Source organism: Podarcis filfolensis (assembly GCF_964270895.1).
Source record: "Podarcis filfolensis genome assembly, chromosome: 1".
Taxonomy (NCBI): domain Eukaryota; kingdom Metazoa; phylum Chordata; class Lepidosauria; order Squamata; family Lacertidae; genus Podarcis; species Podarcis filfolensis.
The window spans coordinates 76229500-76254771 of record NC_139604.1 but is presented as its reverse complement, the minus strand read 5'-3'; the positions used below and the strand labels follow the sequence as shown (position 1 = coordinate 76254771).

General features: G+C 42.8%; 1 long non-coding RNA gene across 1 annotated transcript in view; it reads right to left on the bottom strand.

Annotated features, from left to right (window-relative positions):
- The window catches only part of LOC310756521, a 42400-nt gene extending 17538 nt beyond the window's left edge, over window positions 1-24862 (bottom strand). Inside the window, exons 1-2 of the long non-coding RNA XR_014544916.1 lie at window positions 24769-24862; window positions 23082-23214 (exon numbers count right to left, since the gene is read on the bottom strand). This is a non-coding gene — a long non-coding RNA (uncharacterized lncRNA). The remainder of the gene's footprint in view (window positions 1-23081; window positions 23215-24768) is intronic.
- Between the last annotated feature and the right edge of the window lie 410 nt (window positions 24863-25272).

The window sequence follows — 25272 nt, the reverse complement described above, 5'->3', positions numbered from 1 at the left end:
AATGAAAGAGGGTAAGGATTTGCTGAATTGATTATGTAAATGGGAATACAAAAAGGGGAGGTGTGAGGAGGTCAAGGAAACAAGCAAATGAGCTTAAAGATATCAAAAAATGGATTTGTTTTTAATTTTTCTTACCTATTTGCTTTTTGTATCTTGTACTTTATTTCTTTTTTCTTTTTATGTATTTTTTCTTATTTTTTCTTTTTTATGTTTTCTTTTTATTCTGTAAACCTTTGTTTTTTGTAAAACTTTAATAAATATTTTATTAAAAAAATGAAAATAATAATAGATAATAGCTTTATGTCTTTCCTGACAAAACCTATTGATAAGCAAGAAAAAAGCAAGAGAAGGTTTCTGATGAAACTAATAGAAATACAAATTAGCAGTGGTTTGGCTTTTTTTCAAAATAAGGAAGAGAAAGGGAGAGAAAAACCCCTTTCAGTTCAATTATTGTTGTTGTTAGTCATTTAGTCATGTCCGACTCTTCGTGACCCCATGGACCAGAGCACGCCAGGCACTTCTGTCTTCCACTGCCTCCCGCAGTTTGGTCAGACTCATGTTTATAGTTTCGAGAACACCGTCCAACCATCTCACCCTCTGTCAATCCCCTTCTTCTTGTGCCCTCCATCTTTCCCAACATCAGGGTCTTTTCCAGGGAGTCTTCTCTTCTCATGAGGTGGCCAAAGTATTGGAGCCTCGGCTTCACAATCTGTCCTTCCAGTGAGCACTCAGGGCTGATTTCCTTAAGAATGGATACGTTTGATCTTCTTGCAGTCCATGGGACTCTCAAGAATCTCCTCCAGCACCATAATTCAAAAGCATCAATTCTTCGGCGATCAGCCTTCTTTATGGTCCAGCTCTCACTTCCATACATCACTACTGGGAAAACCATGGCTTTAACTATACGGACCTTTGTTGGCAAGGTGATGTCTCTGCTTTTTAAGATGCTGTCTAGGTTTGCCATCGCTTTTCTCCCAAAAAGCAGGTGTCTTTTAATTTCGTGGCTGCTGTCACCATCTGCAGTGATCATGGAGCCCAAGAAAGTAAAATCTCTCACTGCCTCCATTTCTTCCCCTTCTATTTGCCAGGAGGTGATGGGCCCAGTGGCCATGATCTTAGTTTTTTTGATGTTGAGCTTCAGACCATATTTTGCACTCTCCTCTTTCACCCTCATTAAAAGGTTCTTTAATTCCTCCTCACTTTCTGCCATCAAGGTTGTGTCTTCTGCATATCTGAGGTTGTTGATATTTCTTCCGGCAATCTTAATTCCGGTTTGGGATTCATCCAGCCCAGCCGTTCGCATGATGAATTCTGCATATAAGTTAAATAAGCAGGGAGACAATATACAGCCTTGCCGTACTCCTTTCCCAATTTTGAACCAATCAGTTGTTCCATATCCAGTTCTAACTGTAGCTTCTTGTCCCACATAGAGATTTCTCAGCAGACAGATGAGGTGATTAGGCACTCCCATTTCTTTAAGAAGTTCTTTAAGAACTTGCCATCGTTTGCTATGGTTGACACAGTCAAAGGCTTTTGCATAGTCAATGAAGCAGAAGTAGATGTTTTTCTGGAACTCTCTAGCTTTCTCCATAATCCAGCGCATTCAGTTCAATAGGACAGGCTTAAAGTTTGGCCATTCTCTTTACTCACTAAATGTTTTTTCAGAACCTTCTTCCAAGAAGGGAAAACTTGATCTTGCCTCGTGTGAAATCAAAAAGTACCTCAAACTTCTTCTCTAAGTGCTCTTTCCTTTTAAGCCAGTTTCTGAGAATTGGAAAATGTCAGAAAACATTCCTCATTTTTGTAGCTCCTCAATTCACAGCTCTGTATCCTTCAGAGTGAGATGCTGTTTTGTAATTCATAGCATCCTGACATGCAGGTGTTGCCAATTAGCCTAACCTGTAGCTTCCTACTTTCTTTCCCTGAGTTTTCTAATAGCGTGCTCTATGACAATAAGGGCAAACTGTTCTAAAAATAAAATAAAATAAAAGGAATGCAAACAAGATGGAGGGGGGAAGGTGAAAGAGAAAAAAATGAGAGATATTGGTGATTATAGTGGAGGGGAGGAAATAAAAGGGTAAAATATTACTCCCATGAAAACAGGTAAATCTAATCTCCTATCTCTGTGAACTTCTTGCTGCACCTATGTTGTTTTCTCATATCCAATTAAAGCAAAACCAACAGGCAATAACAACGCAGCACAAAAAGGAAAAAGGAAAAAGAAAATGTATGATTTTATACTGCAAAGGAGGCCAGAAATAAGAGGGGAGGGATTAATGGAAATAAAGCTGAACAAGCTGAACAATGAAGCACAAATGGAAACCACCCCTTTGTCATGGGTGTGGTATTCTAATCACAGGGGACGCGGGTGGCGCTGTGGTCTAAACCACTGAGCCTCTTGGGCTTGCTGATCAGAATCCCCGCAAAGGTGTGATCTCCCATTGCTCTGTCCCAGCTTCTGCCAACCTAGCAGTTCGAAAACACACCAGTGCAAGTAGATAAATAGGTATCGCTGTGGCGGGAAGGTAAACAGCATTTTCATGCACTCTGGCTTTCATCACAGTGTTCCGTTGCGCCAGTAGTGGTTTAGTCATGCTGGCCACATGACCCAGAAAGCTGTCTGTGGACAAACACCAGCTCCCTTGGCCTGAAAGCGAGATGAGTGTTGCAACCCCATAGTTACCTTTGACTGGACTTAACCGTCCAGGGGTCCTTCACCTTTACCTTTTTTACCTATTCTAATCACAACTGGGAAAGAACCAGGATGATTATAGCCACTCATGACTTTTCCAGGTGGCAGCGATTGCAGCCTCTCACTTTCCACCACCATCCCTAGCAGCCAGATCACATGTGTTTGCCAGCCTTTTGGGAATTCCCTCAACCAGCAGGATCAGAGGGCAAGACTCCTGCCAGAAAGCTAGCTTCAAATGGCCCAATCAGAGGCCCCACCTGTTGCGCAGTGCCTTGCTGGCTGGCTAGGCATTGGTTGCTGCCTTGCCCGGTCAGGGAGCATTGTATATTGACCTTCTTGGGGAGGTCATAATCCTTGGCAAGACCCTGAAGCAGTTCCAGTCTGGCAGGAGGGTATACATGCAATGGCTGAGCCAAAATTCCACCTACATCTGTAATCAATAATGTTGTGGCCATTTTCAATCCTGATTGTTGTCTGCTTGAGTTTGTTCTATCACATCTCACTTGGCCACTGCCTAGGGGAGGGTGGCATTGGGACTGGGAATGCAAACACACACACACACACACACACACACACTTGAAAACCAAATAGCCTATAGATTGGAATGAATGAGAGTTGCAATATAAATGCGAGTTGCTCTGTCCTAATTCTGATTCACAAGGGGTTTCTGGGAAGGCTGGTTTCCAAAAAGAGGCTAATATAGAAACTGCTTTCTTGTGTATCCTGTGTAAACGTCCTGTCCTTTTTATCCTTGTTTAATTCACTTTACTCTGTCACCAAAGGCATACATAAAGTCACAATTACCGGAGAACTTGTGTACACGTTCCCCGCTGACACAAAAGCAGCAGTTTGCTAATAAATACTAATCTTTGAACTGTGTGGAGATTGATGTGATGCAGGGGCGCAAACGAGAAAGTGAAAAAGGAGGTTTCTTTTAAGGCATCTGTAATAGAAACATGGAGCTTGAGTGATGGCTAGGGAGGAGGAATCAAATGGAGAAGCTTCAAATCCCTGAGAAAATGGGCTTAAAAGGTCTCTGTCCATCTGTGCTATTTTTTATACTACAATGGATCCTTTCTGCTTGCGTTTGTAATGCAGGTCAAATGGAGTGCATGGCTGCATCTGTGACAGAGTGCCAATCACCCAAGGGCTGCTTCTCAGATATGGAGCCACACTTGTGCATGCAACATGTGAAGGGTTAAACAAGCAACTTTGTTTTGCCAGATGTCTGGGTATAAAAAACACCTGCATGGCCATTTTCACATTACAGAGCATCCAGATTTTTAGACACGAGTGTGAAATGTAAGAAGCAGAGCTTATTTTCCTTGTGTACAGACATATTGACTTTTTAAGTGCCTTGCTAATAGCTGCTAAGGTGCCAAACTATGAGAGCGTCTCAAGGCTCCTGTAGGAAACCTTGTTTATGACATTGGGTAAGCTCTGTCAGGTTGTTAAATGTCAGAAAGGGAAATTGGATACTAGAATGAAACAAAGTCTAGCTGAGCTCCCTCACTTCATCTTAGGTTTCCCCATGTGCCACTAACATTCCTATTACATGAGCTGGTGTACTGAGGCTGGTGTACTAATATCAGCAAGCCTCATTCTGTGAATTACACAGAAGAGACTGTCATTAATTTGTAGGAAGGATTCAGTTGTTGGCATCCATCTGTCTCGAGAGACAATGGAGTGCAGCTCTGAGGGTGAAGGCAAATCCTTGCACCAAAGTGACCTCCCTGGGGCACAAGCAGTGTGTATGGAAGTCCTGGCCTGCCCAAATGACAAGACGTCCCTCTTGGCCTTGCTGATGTGGTCCAAAGGAAAGCAGAGCAATACAGTTGGCACCAGCTTGGCTGCAGACATTGCCAGAAGGAGGCATACAAGGTGCCATCCAGCTTTCTTAGAGACTCCACTCTGGATTTGTGTAGGGTTTACTCCAAAGCGTTTTCTTCTCCCAAAGATGTCCTGTAGGTCAGCAGAGTTTTAGGATCAGAGTTTTCCTTTTCCTAGATGGGCTACCTTCCCAGGTTGACGAGCCCCATCTGCCCCTAACAGCCCTCTACACCACAAGCAAAAACTGCCTTCTTGAACGTTGGGCCCACTATTGGTCTCTTCCACTCAGTCTGCTGGAGCCTGTCTTCACATGCAGGGGGAAGTCATTAACTCACCGAGGGTCTGAGACCCATTGTCTATCCTCACTTGGTTTAACCAGACAGTCGAAACCATTACCGGGGTGTGGCTGCTGTCACATGCTGACAGTTTCTAGGAGCTACAGGTGAGAACTGTGTGCAGGGTGGGGACCAGAGGTGGACAAACTACCCTAGAAGGAGTAAAATGTGTCCCGCAGCAGAGATAGTACCCCTCCCCTAACCTCCAATACACAATTGGATCTAATTATGTACCAGCAAATGTAGGTTTCCACAATTACAGTGCATTAAAGTTCTCTGGCACAACAAATCCACTTTTAAAATAATAATAATAATAAATAAATAAACTGGATTTTTTGTGATGGGGAAATGCACTCGGAAGTGTGGAATAAGAATCAGCTGGTGGGAAATTGTATAAACAAATCAGAATGCCCAGTCAAAGAACAACAGACATCATCTATGTTTTGTGCAAACAAATCAGGATAAATATTCAGTAAATAATATATGGCATCTAAAGGTGCCTTAAGGCAATTCTGCTCTTTGCACAGGTGCTGGGGACCTGGCCCAGTGATTTCCCCCTTCCTCTTGTGTAGCTCAGGCCTGCTGAGCATAGATCTAATTCAAAGCAAGGCAGGAAGTCAGGAGAGTCTGGCAGACTCCTTAAATCATGCAGTACTATGGGCTGTTGAACAGCCACAGAGCAAGGAGCAGCAGTGCAACTGTTGACTGAGACACTAACTTCGATCCCCTATGGAATAGCCATTCATTCTCCCTGACTGCCTTGCTCTTGCTGCGAGGGGTAGAGCCAGGCCTTCCGAAATGGACGCCAAAGCGAAGCTAATGTGGCATTATAATTCTTTGTCCAGCTTTAGAAGATCTCTCGCGCAACAGTGAAGCAGTTTCAGATGTGCTGATGGCTAAAGATCAACAGCCGATTTCCCCACATCTTATGTGAGCTTAAGGCAAAACCTCTTCCTCCTTTTAATGGCAGGCATGCGGCAGAAAAGACAAGTAATGCTAAAGACGTCAATGGCCAATATAAGGATGGGTATCCACAGACTGGGGGAAACAGCCTTTACTCTCCAGTTTGGATAAAGGTTGTCATGGTTACCGAAGCAGCTATAGGAGACAATCAATCAAATCCACAAGTCTGGTTTGGGCTTGTTAGGAGAACTTCAAATTCAAAGTAAGATTAACTTCTGAACCAATTAATGGAATGACCACCCTGGAGAAACATCAGCAGCTACACATCTGGTAACTATAGCAACCTTGGACAGGTTGATATGAAATGTATAAGGAACTTATTTATAAGGAATAGGAATTTATTCTAAATCTTTAGTCTAGCAGGAACTATTAGTCTCTTTATTAAGATTAAGCCTGTCAATAGCCTTCATGGTTAACTTGATAATTCTTGTTTATTTAATTCACAATTATTTCTTTTGCTGCTACTTGAATATTTATTTATAATGTTACTTTGGCACCATTAAACACCCACACATTTCATTTATATTCAATCATTAAGGCTTTGAACCATTGTAATCTGCACATCCAGAAGTTGTAAAATATCTGAAACACCTTCTTGATCTTCAGAGCATCATTCCCCAACCTGGTGCCCTCCTATAGTTTTGTCACTTTAGCCCCAGGAGCTGATGGGAGTTGTGATCCAGAACATTTGGAGGACTCCAGGTTGGGGGAAGGATACCTCAGAGGGTTGAGGAAATAACAGACACTCTGGGACATGGGTAATGAATCCTTGGAAGATGGGCCACATCCAGCCAATGGCAAAATGACATCTAGCCTGAATCAGCGACTGGGCCCCCTGCTACTGCCACTGCTGTTGATGGCTTCTTGTGAAAAATGAGGTTCTTAAATTGTCCCAGTGGGCAAGAGGGTAGTTACCAGACAGGATTCAAGAGGGCAAATATTTTAAACACACCAGCAGAAGACCAGTGAATGCATTTCAGTTTATAAAAGATATAAGCAGGGTTGCATCAAAAAGAAATTGGCAGCAGAAATACAGGAATGAATCCCGGGGAATGGAGGAATAAGGAACAATGTATGCAAATAGTGATTGTAAGGAAAATAAAGTAGAATATGAGTAAGCAACTATGAAACTTTACTCAGAGGAAAAAACATGCAAGATCAGAATCTTTAACTATTAATTATTGCTGAAAAGGTAAAGGACCCCTGGACGGTTAAGTCCAGTCAAAGGCAACTATGGGGTTGCATCGCTCATCTTGCTTTCAAGCCAAGGGAGCCGCTGTTTGTCCACAGACAGCTTTCTGGGTCATGTGGCCAGCATGACTAAACCACTACTGGTGCAACGGAACACTGTGATGAAAGCCAGAGTGCATGAAAATGCTGTTTACTTTCCCGCCACAGCATGACTAAACCGCTTCTGGCGCAATGGAGCACTGTGACGGAAACCAGAGCGCACAGAAACACCGTTTACCTTCCCACCACAGTGGTACCTATTTATCTACTTGCACTGGTGTGCTTTTGAGCTGCTAGGTTGGCAGGAGCTGGGACAGAGCAACGGGAGCTCACCCCGTTGCAGGGATTCGAACCGCCAAACTTCCGATCAAGAAACCCAAGAGGCTCGGTGGTTTAGACCACAGCACCACGTGTATCCCCAATTATTGCTGAATTGACCCACCTTAACTCCCCCAGCCCTCTAGTTAAAGCTTACTGCATTATCCTGGTTCAGGATAAACAACATGGCATTTTAGTTTCACAGAAAAACATAACTCCCAATCCGGAGTGAAATTCCAGGAATCTTGGATGTATGTCTTAGCTACATGCTACTAGTATTAGATGCGTGTTATGATTACAAATCAGGGAGTGCACTGATTCTTCATTACATTGTAGTGTGTTCCTTTGAAAACAGGTGCAGGGGGTGCTGGCACCAGTGGTGTATCCACACGCCTGCCCTATGACATTGCAACTGCTGCTTCCTTCATCCTTCACTTGGGGCATGTGCAGAGAAGAAGCATAACCTAATCAAAAGGAGGCTTTTCAAATGTATCAAGTAAGCACTCCCACCCTTGCGGACAGCAATCAAGACTGAAAGCAGCATGTTGAGTTGGTAGAGAATGAATGATTTTGGATTGACAAAAATGGCATTGAGTGTACGCAACCCAAGAAAGCTGTGCAGAGGGGTTTGGGATGGTGGTGGTGATGATGATGATGATTTATTATTTCTACCTTGCCTATCTGGTTGGTTTTCCCCAGCCATTCTGGGCAGCTTCCAACAAAAGATAAATAATACATTAAAACATCAGTCATTAAAAACTTCCCTAAACAGGGCTGCCTTCAGATGTCTTCTAAATGTCAGGTAGTTGTTTATTTCTTTGACATCTGATGTGAGAGCACTCCGCAGGGCGGATATGAGAGTTCACAGACTTTGGGGTCTGTATGTGTATTAATGGAATCTCCACTCCACTGTGGCTTGTGCATTGTATTGAGCCAAAGCTGCTTCTGCATTTCACTGAAGGCAGCAAGGTTTTATTTGGCTGACCATGGCCCAGGGTCGTTGGGAGGGTAAAATAATGATTTCTAATGTGCCTACAAAATCCAAAGCCTTTTTGCTGGCTGTTCTATATGCAGGCTACCAGTTGCTAAAACGGCAAAGTGACCTATCACTTACAGGAGCTCTGCAGTAGCTGACTGTGTAATTAAGTACACTGGCAGCATGATACTCTTGAGTGCCAGAATGCATAACTTTGGAATTTTACTAGGGGTTTACGGGGGGGGGACAACCCCAAAAAAACTATTCCACAGATTTTCAGCATATTGGCATGCTGGACACAGAAGGAAAGGTTTGTACTCCTGCAGTCACCTCTGCAGCCTTTAGAGAATTTGTAGATAAGTACCTTGCTTTGTTTCTTTGGAAATCCAAAATCAGCAACTGGGATCTCCAGGAAAACAAACACACGCACCCCCCAAATATATTGACAGGTAAAAGCAATTACAGTTTTGTGGTAACACTGGCGGCTTCAGATTAACTTAGACGATGCATTTCTTGATGAAAGTAGGGTGAGAAAAGGGTATTTAAACATTACGAGCTTGTTAATGTTTACTCCCAATTATTTTAATCTGTTTCAAGTGATTATGAAAATAGAACAAGGGACTTGCTGTCCTGCGTCCCTGGAGGTCAGCTTGGTTTTCTCTATTCATTACTTTGGCCACTTAAAGCACACCCAACACACATTTAAAGCACAAGACTTCCCCCCAAGAATCCTGGGAACTGTAGTTTTCCCAGCACCCTTAACTAAGTAGAATTCTCAGGATGGATTTTAGTAGGGGGGGAGTAAGGTAAAGGTAAAGGTACCCCTGCCCGTCAGGGCCAGTCGTGACCGACTCTAGGGTTGCGCGCTCATCTTGCTCAAGAGGCCGGGAGCCAGCGCTGTCCGAAGACACTTCCAGGTCACGTGGCCAGCGTGATGAAGCTGCATCTGGTGAGCCAGCACCAGCGCCGCACACGGAAATGCCATTTACCTTCCCACTAGAAAGCTGTCCCTATTTATCTACTTGCACTTAGGGGTGCTTTCGAACTGCTAGGTGGGCAGGAGCTGGGACCGAACGACGGGAGCTCACCCCGCCGCGAGGATTCGAACCGCCAACCTTTCGATCAGCAAGTCCTAGGCTCTGTGGTTTAACCCACAGTGCCACCCGGGGGGGGGGAGTAATATGCTTTAAATGTGTGTTGGGAAACTTTAAACACATGGTGCCTTTAGTTGGGAACTGCCAAACTAGGGTAAAGTTTGGATAGGCCATCTTGTTTTCTTTGTGGCCTCAACCTGAAAAATCAATATAGCCAGAGCCCCAAGCAGGGCGTCACCAGTGAAGCTGAATTGTAGGAGATTCAGGACAAAGAAAATACTTTATCTCACAGTACCTAAGTAAACTGTGGCATTCACTGCCACAGAATGTACTGATGTCCACCAACTTGGGTGGCTTTGTAAGGGGATGCCTTATCCTGCATGAATTTTTCTATCAATGGATGCTACCCATTATTGCTATGTGTGACTTCCAGCATCAGAGGCACTACACCACAGAAATAGCAGCTGATGGGGAACCACAGCAGGAAAGAGCCTTCCTGTCTTGCATGCAGATTTCTCAAAGGCTTTCCTCTTATGGGGAAGGGCCATAGCTCAGTGGTTTTGTTGTTGTTGTTCACATCCATCTGTCTTGAGTGACAATAGAGTGCGCCTCCAGGGAGGAAGCTAAACCACTGTGTTAGGCAGCAGCAAAGTGACCTCCCTGGGGGTGCAAACCTGGGCAGTGTGTATGGAGGTCCTGAGCTGGCCAGACGACAAGACCTTCCTCTTGACCTTGCTGATGTGGTCCAAAGGAAAGCAGAGCTCTACATTTGGCACCACCTTGGCTGCAGGAGTTGCCAGAAGAAGGCGTACAAGGTGCCATCCAGCCCTCTTAGGGACTCCACTCTGAATTTGTGTAGGGTTTACTACTCAGAGTTTTCTTCTCCCAAAGATATCCCACAAGGCAGAGGAGGTTTAGATTCAGAGTTTTCCTTCTCCTAGATGAGCTACCTTCCCTACCTGACAAGGCAAAAAAAAAAAAAAAAAGGCTTCTTGACTGTTGGGCTCACTATTGGTCTCATCTGGTAAATGCACCAGAGCCTGTCTTCACATTCAGCTACCCTCACCTGGTTTAGCCAGCCAGTCGAAGCCATTCCTGGGGTGTGGACGCTGTCGCATTTGACAGCTTCTAGGAGCCTCAGGTGAGAGCTGAGTGCAAAGTGGGGACAAAGGTGGCCAAACTACACCAGAAGAAACACACCGTGTCCCCCCACCAGAAGTACTACCCTTCCCCAGTCAGTATAGATAACAGTGAGCTAGATGGGCAGTGGTATGACTCATTATAAAGCAGCTTCCTATATTCCTACGTGTTTGGCCACTGTAGCAAATGCTAGATTACATAGGCTATTTTTTCCTTTCTGATCTGGTTCTTCTTGAGTAACCTTGAGCTAGTCACTACTTCTCAGCTTGACCCACAGGGTAAAGATAAAAATTGGGGGAACACCTTGTATGCTGCTCTCAGCAGCTTGGTGGAAAAGCAGGGGACAATGTGATAAATAAATAACAATAAATCACATGGTATGCCTCTGTGTCAGTCCTGGAGCCAGGAGCCCAGGAAGATTAATGGTTCAAGTCAACCAATAAAGGTCAGATGCCAATTCCTTAAGTTATAGCAGCCATGTCTGACCCAATTACATGGAAACATTGTGTGTGTGTGTGTGTGTGTGTGTGTGTGTGTGTGATGCTACTGTCATAATGGTAGAACCAATGTTAAGATTAAGAAGAACAGAGTATTTATTCATTGCTATTCTCATGCTTAGTCCTCAAAAGAGACAAAAAAATTACATAATATAAACTATCACATGTGCTATGTAGATGTGATGAAGAAGCCTGGGTTGCGTTCTGTATTTAATTTAGCATACCCATGGGCTGTAAGGTGTGCTAGATGCTCAAACGTGCTAAGAGGAAGGCACGCTTGGCAAATCCACACTGTGATCAACTCCCACCAATGTCCCCACTCAACCAATGTCCCCACTGTGGAAGGACGTGTGGGTCCAGAATTGGTCTCCACAGTCACTTACGGACTCATTGTTAAAACCATGTTTATGGAAGACAATATTACTCGGCTACGAGTGATCGCCAAAGAAGCAGCAGCAGCTCTAATTTCCAGGCAGAAGTGCAGCTTTATTTTCCACCTGAAAATGCATTATGTCGTTAAACTATAGACACATTGTGTGGTGTACTAGATCAGTGATTCAGGATCAAATATCAAGGCCAAACTTTTGACTGCATTCTTTCAACAGGCATCACTAATCAGTATTCAAAGCTGCAGAGGAGATGCTTTTTCACTGCTGTTCTGAGCACAATTGCCCTCTACCGGACTGAAATTAGAAATGCAAGTGGCTAAATTCAATACCCAGCTTTGTCACCGATGACTTTGACAGATGCTGCAATAGTATTTCCAACAGCTTTTAATATTAGCCATCCTTTCTTTTTATTGGAAAGAAGGTAAAGGGAAAGAGATTAAGTTAGATCCAAACTACTTTAAATCCTTTTGATTTCAGTGGGTCTACTTCTGGTGTCTTTAGGGCTTGAAGTTGGGAAAGGTTGCTTGACAAAGGAAACCCCTCCAAGTTTCTGAAGAGCTGTTACGTGGAAGACAGAGCAAGCCTGTTTTCTCCTGTTCCAGAGGTTAGGACCTAGACCAATGGATTCAAATTGCAAGAAAAGAGATTCCAACTATATGTTGGGGAAAACTTTCTGACAGTAGGAACTGTTTGACAATGGAATGTGCTACCTTGAAAGGTGGTGATGTCCTTCATTGGAGGTTATTATTATTATTATTTATTTATTCAACTTATATACTGCCCTATACACAAAGGTCTCAGGGTGGTTCACAACAAGACAATGAATTGAATGGCCATCTGTCACTGATTCTTTAGCTGGAATTCTTGCCATAGCCGTCAACGTTCCCTTTTTTAAAGGGAAATTCCCTTATTCTGAATAGGATTCCTCGCAAGAAAAGGGAAAATTTGACAGCTATGATTCTTGCATTACAGGAGGTTGGACTAGATGACCCTTGGGGTCCCTTCCAAAAGTTGAGTTTATTTTAATCTGTTGAGGCAGCAGCTTGATTCAAAACTTCCTAGAATGGAAGGATGGTTGGGTGAGAGAACAAAGTGAAGAGACTCAGGTTCCCAAAAGGGAAGCATTTGTGGGACAGAACTTTTCCATGTTGATCCCTGTTTAAAAAGCAAACTAGAGTAATAAATACACCAAAAGTACAGAAATAAGCTCATTCTGGTTGGGCCTAGTGCACCATGAACAATAGCTTCACATTTCTGGGGAGCTAAGCAGAGGCAGGATTTCTTGTAACTTGTCCCTCAAATAGAACCCCTTCTTTGTGTTATAGAAGGTTATAAAGGGCCTGGCATTACATTGCAGCAACAACATGATTGCCATATCTATCGCCAGGGGAGCGGAATCTATTATGAACTATGGGGCTTTCTCTCACTCTAACGACAAAGGGAAAATGCAATTAAAGAGTACTATGTCACTCACTGCACTAACAATTGTTTTGTTTTTCCATTGCAAGCTGAAACGACATGACAGGACTTCTTTCTTTTTACAGGCAGCTTCATTGTTCCTGGTTCTCTCTCAGCCCCAGGAACCTGGAAGGTTCACAAAATTGCCTTTGATCTTCAATCCCTTCCCTTCACGCCGTTGCCCTTAGTGGGCAGACAGGATGCAACCCAGTCAATCAACTGGACAGCTGAACTGTTGGCCTGGGATTTGTCTCCTGGTGTTTATTAGATTTCTTTGAATGAAAAAGAGTGAGTGTGATCATGTTCAGTTATGCAAGAAGCAGTTTGTCAAGGCTGCTAGCTTTCTGTTGCCTTGCACATGGAGAAATAGATTGCTTGAATAGCATTCATGTTGATAGCTCCTGAGACCAACCTCTTAAAAAAACAAATACATGCCTGCTTGCCTCTGAATTTTTCTCCCATCTCTCTAGAGTCTCTAGATTTTTCAGTTAACATCCAGAGGCCCACCACTGTTGTAGAGTAATGGCTAGAGGGTTGGACTTGGACTGGATAGAACTGGGTTAGAAGAATCCTTGCTCCAATATTCACTGGGTGACTTAGTGCCAATAACCCATTCTCAGTATAACCAACCTGAAGTGTGGGTCTGGTAAAACAAATGATGTAACCCTTCCTCCTCCTGGTTTACATTGCCCTGAGCCAGAATACAGCATGAGAAACATTAGGAGGGATTCAACTAATGAGTTCCGTGAGTGAAAGCCCTGCACAAGGACTTCCACTTATGTAATGTGACTTTCCCCTCTCCTCCCCCTGTGTGCCCACTCCCAAATTGGTTTGTGGGGTCCAGAGAATTCTAGGGATAGAAGAGGGAGGATAATTCTGTCAGGCAAGCAGAAATGCTTACCCTGACAGAATGATCACCTTAGTGCAATGCTGAATTCCTCCCAATGTCCCTTGAGTACCCTGCAGTGGTGAAAGAGAAGCTCATGCTCAGAGGCATTATTTCTATAATAAAGCCACAACACCAAAAAGTTATATGAGTATTACAACCATTTTCAATAGAGAAATGAGAATCATAACCATTGTTGTATGACCACACTTGGAGACTACAGGATCAGAAGGAAACAGGACTATTTAAGGATGATTTTCTTCAGTACATGAAGAAGAGGAGCTAAGAAAATGGTTGGATTTTAAAGAAATGCTACAGCAGACAGCCAAGTGCAATTCCCACCATCGAATCTCCAAAAGGATTGACTGGGATGAAATTATTAAACAACATCTGGCAGAAGCTGCACCCATTTTAGTTCCTCATTAAAGGGATATAAAATTCAAAGGGAGCTGCAAAAGAGGGGGAAGAAAACAATCTAGCCATGTGCAAATTAAAAGAGGAAGTTCCAATGTGATCAAATTATATGCAGTTTAGTACTGCAGTGGGTAATACAGCAGCCAAAAGCCATGGATTCATATATTGTTGCTCATATAAGCAATCAAAAGTTTAAAGCACTATGAGCTGCTTCTTGTGCTACTTTTTCCAACACCGAGATTAATCTCAGTGTTTGGAGTGATCACTTGGTAAGCCAGTTGTCTGCACCATCCAGACAAATACAGATGAGAATTTTACATTCCCTTTGCTCCCCTTATTTCGGAACAGGTGCAGAAACATAAGCAAATGTTCTCCTGACCACATAGCAGTACCATACGGCTTACCAGGTGGTTACATGCACACGGTAGTTAGTTATCACTTGGTAGATGGTCATCTTTATTTATCAATGGTTTTAAGCTGTCATCTACAGGACTAGAAGCTTGTTGTGGTTTCGGCAGAATTCAGGTCAGATGCTTAAGGTTCTACAGGGCCTACGAAACTCTGTGTTGTTTATATTTCACATGTGTGACAACTCGCTTACTATTTTGAAAGAAACACAACATTTCAATTTCTCATGACCATGAAGATCATGACAGGACGCATAAGGTAGTCTGGTGTTGCAATAATGCCTTCTGTCATTTCCCTTTACAGCCACAATCCTATGGATTCTGACCTCCAAGGCCTTCTGAAAGGAAGAATTCACAGAAGGCAGAAGACCTAAGATGGTATCTCACTATCTAGTGCTTCCTGTCAAAGAATGATTTGCTGAGAGCACCCTGTGATGGTGGAAGAGTTCCATAAAATGCACTCAGAGGGTGGGTTGAAAAGACAGGCTTCCTGCTTGTCATGGACTGCATTGCACTTCTCCCAATATGTGTCAGCAGAAAGTAAAAAAATGAAAAATACTGCATTGATTGCAGTGCTAAAGTCTTCAGAGAGAGCCTATATGAACAGCCAGCTGACCCGTGTTTTGCCAAGTCAGGAGACAGCTCACATTACTACTTCCTCCCTTCTTTTTTCCCTATAAGTGCCAGGTTTTCAGTCATGCCAGGTTTTGTGGTATGTAACACTCTTGAAAATCAGGCACCTTTGTTTATTCAGAGCCGGACGCTAGGATTCTTCAAACTCGAAAACCATATTTTATTGTCACCCTAGCTCTGTTCATGCACTACTTATATGTAGAGCACTTGCCGTATCAGGAATGTGCCTGTGCTCCCCAACCCCAACATTGTGTCACAAGTGTTTGCTCTGTCCTAACTATGCACCTAAGAAGAGCCTGCTGGATCTGGCCAATGGCCCATCCAGCCTCTTGTTCTCACAGTGGCCAATCGGATGCCTGTGAGAAACCCACATGCAGGATCTGAGCACAAGAGCACTTTACCCTCCAGATGTTTCCAGCAACTGGTATTCAGAAGCATTTCTGTCTTCAACCGTGGCAGCACTATTGTCTTTCAGCACTATCGTCTGCAAGAGGATCCCTGTCCGTACGTGATCAGGACATTCAATTTTCTGGGCTACCAAAATCAGTGAAAATACATTGTCCTTGGTACACATCCAGCTGGTTTTGTTCAAATATCCAAGGTCAAAAATTTAGAGCAGAAGCTTTCCATATAATTTATAGAAAACTGAGCAATGAGCAGAATAAAAGTACAATTAATTAGGTGGCAATATACAAAATTGATGCAGTTTCCTTAACCTAGGCAGCATGTTTCATAGAATCCATCAGTTGACTTGCATTTCATTTAATTCTGGTTGCACTTCCCTCCCCTTTGCGTGAGTGGTTTGTTTCAATTCAAGGTTCTGGATCTAACACACACAACCTGTTTCTGTTCACAGGTGCGCTACATGGCAGCGTGCAGAGCATCCAGGGTATGAAAGAGGTGAAATATGTCTTGGGCAGAGATGGTTTCAGAAGAAAGAGTTAAAACTCTGTGAAAATGTAGGTGGCAACAAATGTACATAAATTGTCATGCTGTAATCACAGCAGGTTACAGAGTGAATAATAATAAATAATAATTTTTATTTGTACCCCACCCTCCCCGGGCCAGAGCCAGGCTCAGAGGGGCTAAAGCAAGCAATCAATTGATTAAAATGCATCCCATAATTAATTCAAATAAATTAAAGTTAAAGTTAAAACTGGACAAATGACAATCCTCAGGTTAAAACTGAAAGTGGTTAATACTCGCCAGGACCAACGGTTCCCACTGATATTATAAGGACCTGTGAGTGGGCTGAGAAACCTCCTTCATGCTTGTTCTTATACAAAGAAAAAATGAGTCAGACTGAACCCTGACCAAATTTATTTATACCCCACCCATGTGGCTGTGTTTCCCCAGCCACTCTGGGCAGCTCCCAGTAGAATATTAAAAAGTGTGGTGGACTCCTTGAAAGCATGTCAGAATAGCATCTAGAATTTTCACAGAAGGTTTCTGAATTCCTGGAATTGCAATATTCAAGCTGAACGTCTCTTCCCACCCTCTGACCCCAAGTTTGATTTTTCTATCAGGAAAATGTCAACAAACCCTCTCTCTCAACCCCACGTGGAGATTTCCTTTTCCTTTCGAGATTCTACTATGCACACCTGAGCAATTCAACTTCTGGAACACTTTGCCCAACTAAGGGTGCAAGGCCATTCTACTTATGACAATTGCTTTCCCCCGCTTCTCTTTGCAGCCATATTGTGGCAAACAGGCCTTCTAACTTGCTTCCCATAGAAAATATCATCAATTTTGAACTCCTCTGCAACCTGCTGCAACATGAGCTGAGCGATGACATGCAAAAATATTGGTATTTTATTTATTACATGAATCTCACCCTTTCTCCAAGGAGATTGGGGCAGCTGTAGCAACTGGGCCAATGTGCGCTTTGGTCCCAAGTGAATAATAAGACTGACAGACTCTTTGAAGTTCAGATCTTCAGCCAAACAAATTGCTCTGATATCGTATATTTTTTAAAAGTGTTAATGCAAACTCATTAATTATTGAAAGAGTCTGGAAAACATGAGAGAGTCTAAGCAGTGTTTATGGTGATTAGCTATTCTTTTTAATGGCAGGGAATTTTCTAAGGAGAAAGATTAGCTGGAGAATTAATGCCTCAGAGTTTTGTACAGTAAAACTGGAATTAAAAAATGTCTGAAGGAAAGAAGCATAACATCAGCAGGGTTTGAGAACTCAAGATTACTCGGCAGGAGTGAGGAGGGTATTTTTCTTTTTTCTTTTAAAAGCCGTTCCATTGCTTCTTTAACCTAAACACATTCAGAAGCAGTACTTTAATAAATATACAGTTAGTACATTACATGCCAGAAACTTACTGTTTGGAATACCTCGAAGATATGGTTCAGCAGTGAATAGTTCGCAAAAGAAAAAAAGGAAAGAGGTGCTGGGGACTCAAGACTGCCTGGAGGCTAATTGTTAATTCTTTATTTCCAAAATTTCACACAATCAAATGCACTAGGCTGGGTGTAGGCATCTGCAACTTCCAGGTGTTCTTGGACTCAAACTCCCATCAGCCCCAGCAAGCATGGCCAATGGTCAGGAATCATGGGATTCCTGCCTATGCACTGTCTCGCCAAAGTGGTACATGCTCTGGTTATCTCCCACTTGGGCTACTGCAATGCACTCTATGTGGGGCTCACTGCAGATATTAATACTGTGGAGTCTGAAGCGACTGGATGCATAAAAACTGAGTCCTTTTTGAATAAAAACATACCCAAGGCCCATAAGTTAAATTCAATAGTTTACTTGAAGAACTTTTAAATGAAAAAACAGTAAATGATACATCCAAACAGTCCTGTTCAAGGAAGTTTTAAATGTTTGATGTTTTATTATGTTTTTATATTTTGCTGGAAGCTGTCCAGAGTGGCTGGGGCAGCCCAGTCAGATGGGCAGCATATAAATAATAAAATCATCATCATCACATCTGGAAAGTTACAGGTAACTCATGAAAACCCAATCCACACCTAGAAAACCATGGTCTTTGAATATTATTTTTATCTGTGTGCTCAAATCACCTTTCCCCCCTTATTTCTTCATTCCTGAGACTTGGTATTCAGAACTGGAACTGAGCTTCTGGGATAGGAGATTTGGTGCCCCCGAAAAATGTAAAGTTTGTGTTTTGGTTTTATGACTAGTTTTAGGTGCAAGTATTCAGGATTCACTGCGGCTTTTTCTATTACAAAGTCAGTGAGCTAATATTACAATCAGTTTGTGCTCACCTTAAGCACATCAGCATTCACAACCCAAATCATTTGCAAGCTAATCAATACCAGTTGCATCTTTCTGATATTAGTTTTGCTGAGTGGGACATCTGGGATTAGACACATGAAAATTATAGAAGTGCTACAATTCAATGCAAGTAATGTGCCTTTCATCAGGAGACCCCCAAATTCAATCTGGTTAATTTGTTTCTAGTTAAAAGCATTTGGGGTAGTAGGATTGGGAGAGATCTCTGTCAGAGACCCTGGGGAGCAGCTGCCAATCAGGGCAATCAGTAGTGGGATGGACCAAAGTGCTGATAAGGCAGGTTCCTACGTTTGTTAATTGATATGGAGCAACTACCACTGTTGTATTCTATTTTCACCATCCCAAACATCATTTAGAATCACTGTTCCTGACATAGAAATACATTCACAACAAGCAGAATGGTCAAAAGAGAGAGTTGAGTGGTGTCAGAGAGGATATGTTCACATTAGCGGCTAAAAATGCAATGAGGTCATATCCCCTGCTGCATGTGCTCATAGATAACAGACGTCTAAAATGTATGCACATCAATTTAACACCTACTTTTTCAAATTGGATGGGAGCTGGTTGGAGGGGAAACCCATCTAGCAGCAGTATTTCTCAAGAAACTACAGTTGTACTGTGGAAGTCAAATGGAATCCGTTCCACAAGTCCTTTTGACTTCCAAAACATTCAAAAACCAAATCGCGGCTTCTGATTGGCTGCAGGAAGCTCCAGTCGAACGTTCGGCTTCCAAAAATAGTTTGCAAACCAGAACAGTCACTTCCGGGGTTGCGACGTTCGGCGGCCAAAACGTTCAGGAACTAAGCTGTTCGAAAACCAAGGTACAGGATTTGAAAGGATTGTGGCTAACACCTTGTGTACTCCAGCAAAGAGAAAGCAATGGAGCTGGAGTAAAGGGTAATGTGTACATAGGCAGAGTCTACTTTGGGCTGTGATGAATGGAAGAGAAATTCTGGAGGCAACAACCTGAGCTGAGAACTTTGTCTGGCCTCTGGAGTCAGCCACGCCTGATAATGGCTTCAGTCCCAATAACAGAGATCAAGGCCTAAGAGATAAAAATTCAAAGGCCATCTGAGAGTGGATGAACTTGACTTCCTTTTCTAATACGAGGTAATTTTACGTAGTCAAATGGTAGCAGAGGTCATCACAGAACAAACTCTAGTTGAAATGAAGACTTTTCTGAGGTTTCTTGGGATCAGTATGCAGAGCTTAATTCTTGCTCTTAAATTCTGCATACTATACCGCATAAAAGATAGTCATTTTTAGAAGTGACTTGAAGGGCAGCAGTGACCCTTCTGCTTATTTTATTACACCACTTTTGCTCCACATAATTACTTACCAGATGTTCATGGTACGTTTTGGCTGTTCCCTTTAATCCACAAAATAAATTTTGGGTGTGGGGCAAAATTTTCTTCCTGAGACCATTGTCATAGACAGAGGCAAATGAACACTTTTAGTTCTTTTCTATATTGTACTTTAAAATGCATTTACACTGGTTCTGCCCTTGTGAAAAGATCATATAAGTAAAAATATAACAGCCACTACAGGGTATAGAACGTCCTTTGAGAATACAAGGAGATAATTAAAAAAACCCAGCACATTCTATTGATCCTAGGCAAAAAAGAAAACCCTGACCATAATGAATAGCTGTCATGCAAATGTTTACATCTCAAAATCTAAAACAAACTGAGCTCATACTCTGATCCAATAACTTAGCTGATCGGAGTCAGCAAATGCAATCTATATGTGCTCCAAAGCATATGCAGCCAAGTGTGGTAAATGCTGAAGAAGAGATACAGAATATACCCAGCAGCTCATCCATTGCTGCACGCAGATTTTTTTATTTTATTTTATTTATTGAATTTATATACCGCCCTATACCGAGAGGTCTCCGGGCAGTTCACAGAAAAGATCACAGTATATAAAATCAAAATAAAAACAATAACCCAATAACACCCCCCAAAAGCCACATTTTGAAATGGTATAGGATGTTGATCTAGTCAACCAAAGGCCTGGTTAAAAAGGAACGGTTTTGTCTGGCGCCTAAAGGTGTATAATGAAGGCAGCAGGCGAACTTCCCTGGGGAACCACTATGCAATTGTCCTAATCGTAGATCCTTAAGCACTGTTTCTCTGCAAACATGCACGTGGCCTGCCAGTCCTCCCATGGTGATCTGGATCAAGGCAAGCCACTTCTGACTGTAATAAAAATGGAGAGAGAAATTGGAGACATGTGGGATTTCTGGTATTCCTTGGGAGCTTCACTACTTTTCTCTTCATCCCTCTTCCTTGTGAAGACACAGTGCAAGGCAGATAGCCCATTTACCAAATGTGCTCCAATGCCCTGGCATAGATCCAAAAACAAAAAACCCTTTGCGTGTTGAGGTCCCCAGGGCCACCCCAATAATTCACACATCACACAGAAATTTTGTTTAAGGTTTTTGGCATAATTTTGGCCACAACTTTATTAAAATACAAAAATGTGAGTGGTTGCTTAGGCATTGGTTGCGAATATCTGCCGCCCCATGGGGACAGACTGACATTCCGCACGCCTGTGAAAGTCAGAAAAGGGGAATACACTTGGGGGTAGCAACGGAGCAGGGAACCTGCCCTCAGCCCTCCCCAAATGCAACCAGGGGCTCTTGCATGGCCCGAGCCCCTTGACAGGGTGGACAAAAGCAATAGTGAGCCCCTGTATTCCTTTAATGGAATCCCTTGCAGCAGTAGCATTAGAGGGGCAGGCACAGCCAATCCATGCCCCTCATCTAACCAAACCATAAACCAATGCCTAACCTCAACCTTCCAAGTTGTGACGATTTGCTACGCAGTAGGCAAAAACCAAATGGCCCCAGCCAATCAGCCAGATGGACAAAATTCCTACCGGGCCCCTGCCCCAAGAGCAGACGACCCCATGACAGGCATAGCAAGGTCTAAGCAAACAACCCTAAATATAGGAAGGGGGGACAGGCAATCCGATCCACGGGGCGAAAAGAGGAAGCTCTACGCCTCGTGCAAGGAGTTTTAGCATTTCTGGCTGTCAATCAACAAATGGCAACATTAACTCCTTCCCAACAACAAGGGAAGCCCAATCACATCAGTGGCCAACGATCAATTAGCCCACCCCACAACTTTGGAGTTTTCTGTCGGCCCCACCGCAACACGTGCTCTCCATGAAGGAGAACACGCTTTGCCATTCTGTATCCCATTACCCATTGCTTTAACACCCTCTTCTAGGATCTGCAGACAAGACAAGGTCAAGAATGCTGGTTGTTGCAGAGAATGCCCTTACCTGGGCTGCCATCACCCTGACCCTCTGAGGGCAAAGGAAAAACTAAGAGGGCACCCACTGCAGATAGAGACGGCACCTGAGACGGTGCCTGTAGATAACAAGGCAGGTATTGGAGATCTGAGTCATTTAGTTGTTCTACACAGATTCACTATTTTCATGTAAATTTCATGCATCAAGGGGCAAGGAAACAGTGTTGATCTATTATTCTACCCGTTTTGTAAATGTGCTCTTTCTGTCTCATTTTCTTCCTGACAAACCAAAAGGCCATGGTTGCACATTGCATATTTTTATTTTGCCACTCCAGGTAGTACAGCTGAGTTTTCCTGCACCTATTGCAAACGCAATCTGTCTCGCTGGCAACTCAGAAAAACCCTCCTGCACAATTCACATATTTTCCTCCCTTGGCTCCCCATTCCCATCAGCTGTAACAAGGCCTTAGGATGTCTGCAATTAACAGATCTATAGGAAAGGCTCAAAGGAGAGGCACCTCCAGAAGATATGATGTCGGCATTGTAACACAGGCTGTCTGTCAATGACTGGTTTCTCTGCCCTGAAGGCATGAGTCCAAGTGACTTCTGTGAAGGCGCCTTGCCATTTCAACAGATGGACATGAGGGTAAGTAGCCAAGCAGCTATGTCTGGGCATCAGGCGCAGGCAATGAGCACCTGATTTCTGGCCAAAAATGCAGTGGCGGCTGTTTGACTTTGCTTAGCAAGCTAAGGTTCAGCTAGTATGTCATTCCTAATTAAAGTTAGGGATAGTTTCTTTTTTTTTTTTTAAGGGATATGTTTTAAGGCTGCAAAATCCAATGTCAGGGTATCCACTGTGATATTTCCCCAACCATTTTCAACTATGTGTGTGTGTGAGAGAGAGAGACGACCTAGAATGCATAGATGAGTCCTATTGGTTTTAGTGGAACTACTTATCAGATTGGTTTGTCCCTTGTAGTTTGTCCCTTGTAGTTTAGGGGCTGCTGTATACATTAGCCATGTACATTTTTTCAGACATCTATAAACTGCCTGCGTTTGTTGTACAATTTTGCCTTCACTCAGGCAGCCACTCTCTTTGTTATCATGCTAATTTACATCAGCTTTGAGAACACTTTTAATAAATGAGCCAAGGCTACACCTGTGACAAAATTAATCAGATGAATGTTGGAAGATATTGGAAAAATATTATGTGACCGGCGCATAGCCTTGTATTGATTACCGGCCTTCCAGTATCTCAGGACTCAAGATCAATAAGTATAAACCCATAGTTTTATGCCTACCTGATTGCTTGCACAGCATATTCCCTGGCAGAAATATTAGACCTTCTTGAGTCAAATCCTGTCAGTCAATGGAAGTCCTTTCACTGACTTTCAGGGTCAGGTCACATTAACCTCTGGAGTTTGGACAAACATCCTGCAGTCCAATAATCAAAAGAAAACCAAGTTGTTCTGCTATCACCATCTGAACCTATCTGCCATCTGGATTAGGAGATGAACTGTTGCCATTGTGAGAGCTATGCTAGAAAATAAAATGTAAACGTATTTAACTCTCATACCTTTCCCTCTAACCAGGCAGCTAAAAAGGAAGCAGATGGGGCTGAGCACTTAAGGGGGATATTACTATATATACCACACTGATAAGAAGTAGCATGCAGTTTCTATTTTGGTAGTTAACTTGGAGAGAAGATGAGCAGTTATTTCTAGTGTGAAACCATTTTTGTAGAAAAGCTATGAGAAATGGACATAAGAATGCTGACATGATAATAATACCAATGGTAAGAAGATTTACCAATTGTGAAGATTTTTTTTTTAAAAAATATTCAAAGTGAGACCAAGAGCCAGAAGTCAATAAAGGGCATGCAAAGCACTGTAGGGGAATGAAGACAGATGACCAGGTGAATTCTGGAGGAAAGCTTCTGTCTGATGTAAAGTGATTACTGAGACAATCTCAGAGTTTGTGGAATCTCACCCTTCAAGAGGGGGACACATGTGGTCTCTTGCCTAAGGGGTTCCAAAATTTTGAAGATAACTCTGCATTTTGAGTTCCCTGCATAGGAGATTCAAACCTTGAACCCTATCCACTCCAATCCAGTGCTTTCTCACCTAGTCCCTGTCATTAGAGACCTCTCAAGATGGTTCTGAGGAGAGCATCTGAGACTCACAAAAGCCTGATTCAAAGCAGATGGGAGATTGAAAAGCTCCTGACTTCTTCTCTGGCTCAAATGGCAATCTGAACTGAGGAACAATTGCCAGCTGATAAATACTTTGCCCTGCAAAGAAATATCTGTCTCCTAGCAGAGCGAAGTCATCGTCAGCCAAGGATCACAGGGGCTTGGGCAGCCCAGAAATCAAGTGCACTGACAACTCTGCCAGAGCATGTAACGTAATCTCTGACTGCTAAAGCAACTAACTCAGCCCAGCCTCAGAAATTTCCTGCCAGAGTCTCTGAGCCTGGCCTGGGTGTTTTAACAACACTGCAGGGACAAAAACAGAGCAGGGGTCAGGGGTGTGTGTGACCACAGTGGTCACAACATCCTGTCTGCATTTTTCAAAGGGTAGTAATCTTAAGAAACCGTTCACTAACTGCCACCACAGGGTCTTCTGAAAAACCACCCTGCCTGGAGACAAGGAGAGAAGAAAGAGAAGCATCTTGTTGTGCTATCGCTATCTAGCTCTCAGTAGTGGCTCCTCCGTTTTCTAACCATCACCCACAGGAGATCCTGAGCAAGCATCATGCTCTGAAGGGAGGGAGAAGCAAAAACAGTCTTTCAAAAAAGTTTTATTTCCCCTGTTTTATCTTGTTTTGTTTTATTGTTACAGGTGCATACTGTTCCAATCGTATCATGTAAACTACTTTGTAAGGTCTGCCTGACCAGTGGCATATAAATGCCATGGATAAATAATAAAATTAATGAAGCTATCTTAAGATTTACTTTCACCACACATTTGCCCTGGTTTTGTTCCTTACCCACTGGTAGGAAATGGGGTGGTTTATTTCTCACAACATCTGACTTGCACTCTTTGTTTCCACAGAGATGGACATAAAACAGTGGTGTCTCCCCCTCCTGCACACTTTTATTTATAAAGTGTTTAGAATCTAGAAAAAAAGAAATAAAATGCTTTAACTATAAGGACAGTATTAATTGTAGAAACTAAATTACTGCTGAGACAGAGGCTGTGCTTAGTAATAAAAGTAAAGAAACAAATCACCCACCATGGTCAATGAAACTGATATTATCTGCTTATTTAAGGTATATTTTAGCTTATTGGTTCCAATAAATCTGTGTAAAGTCTTATTTCCTGAGATACTGCTATCTCTTGCTGCAGCAGACAGAGATTTTTTCTTCTTATTGCTACTGAGGTGTCCTGAAAAATTATGAGAATGTACTTGGAAATGTGGCCATAAAGTGAGGCAAGGGCTGAAGAGATGTGGTAGTGCTAGGCCAGGTGTGGGGAACCTTCTCCCTGCACC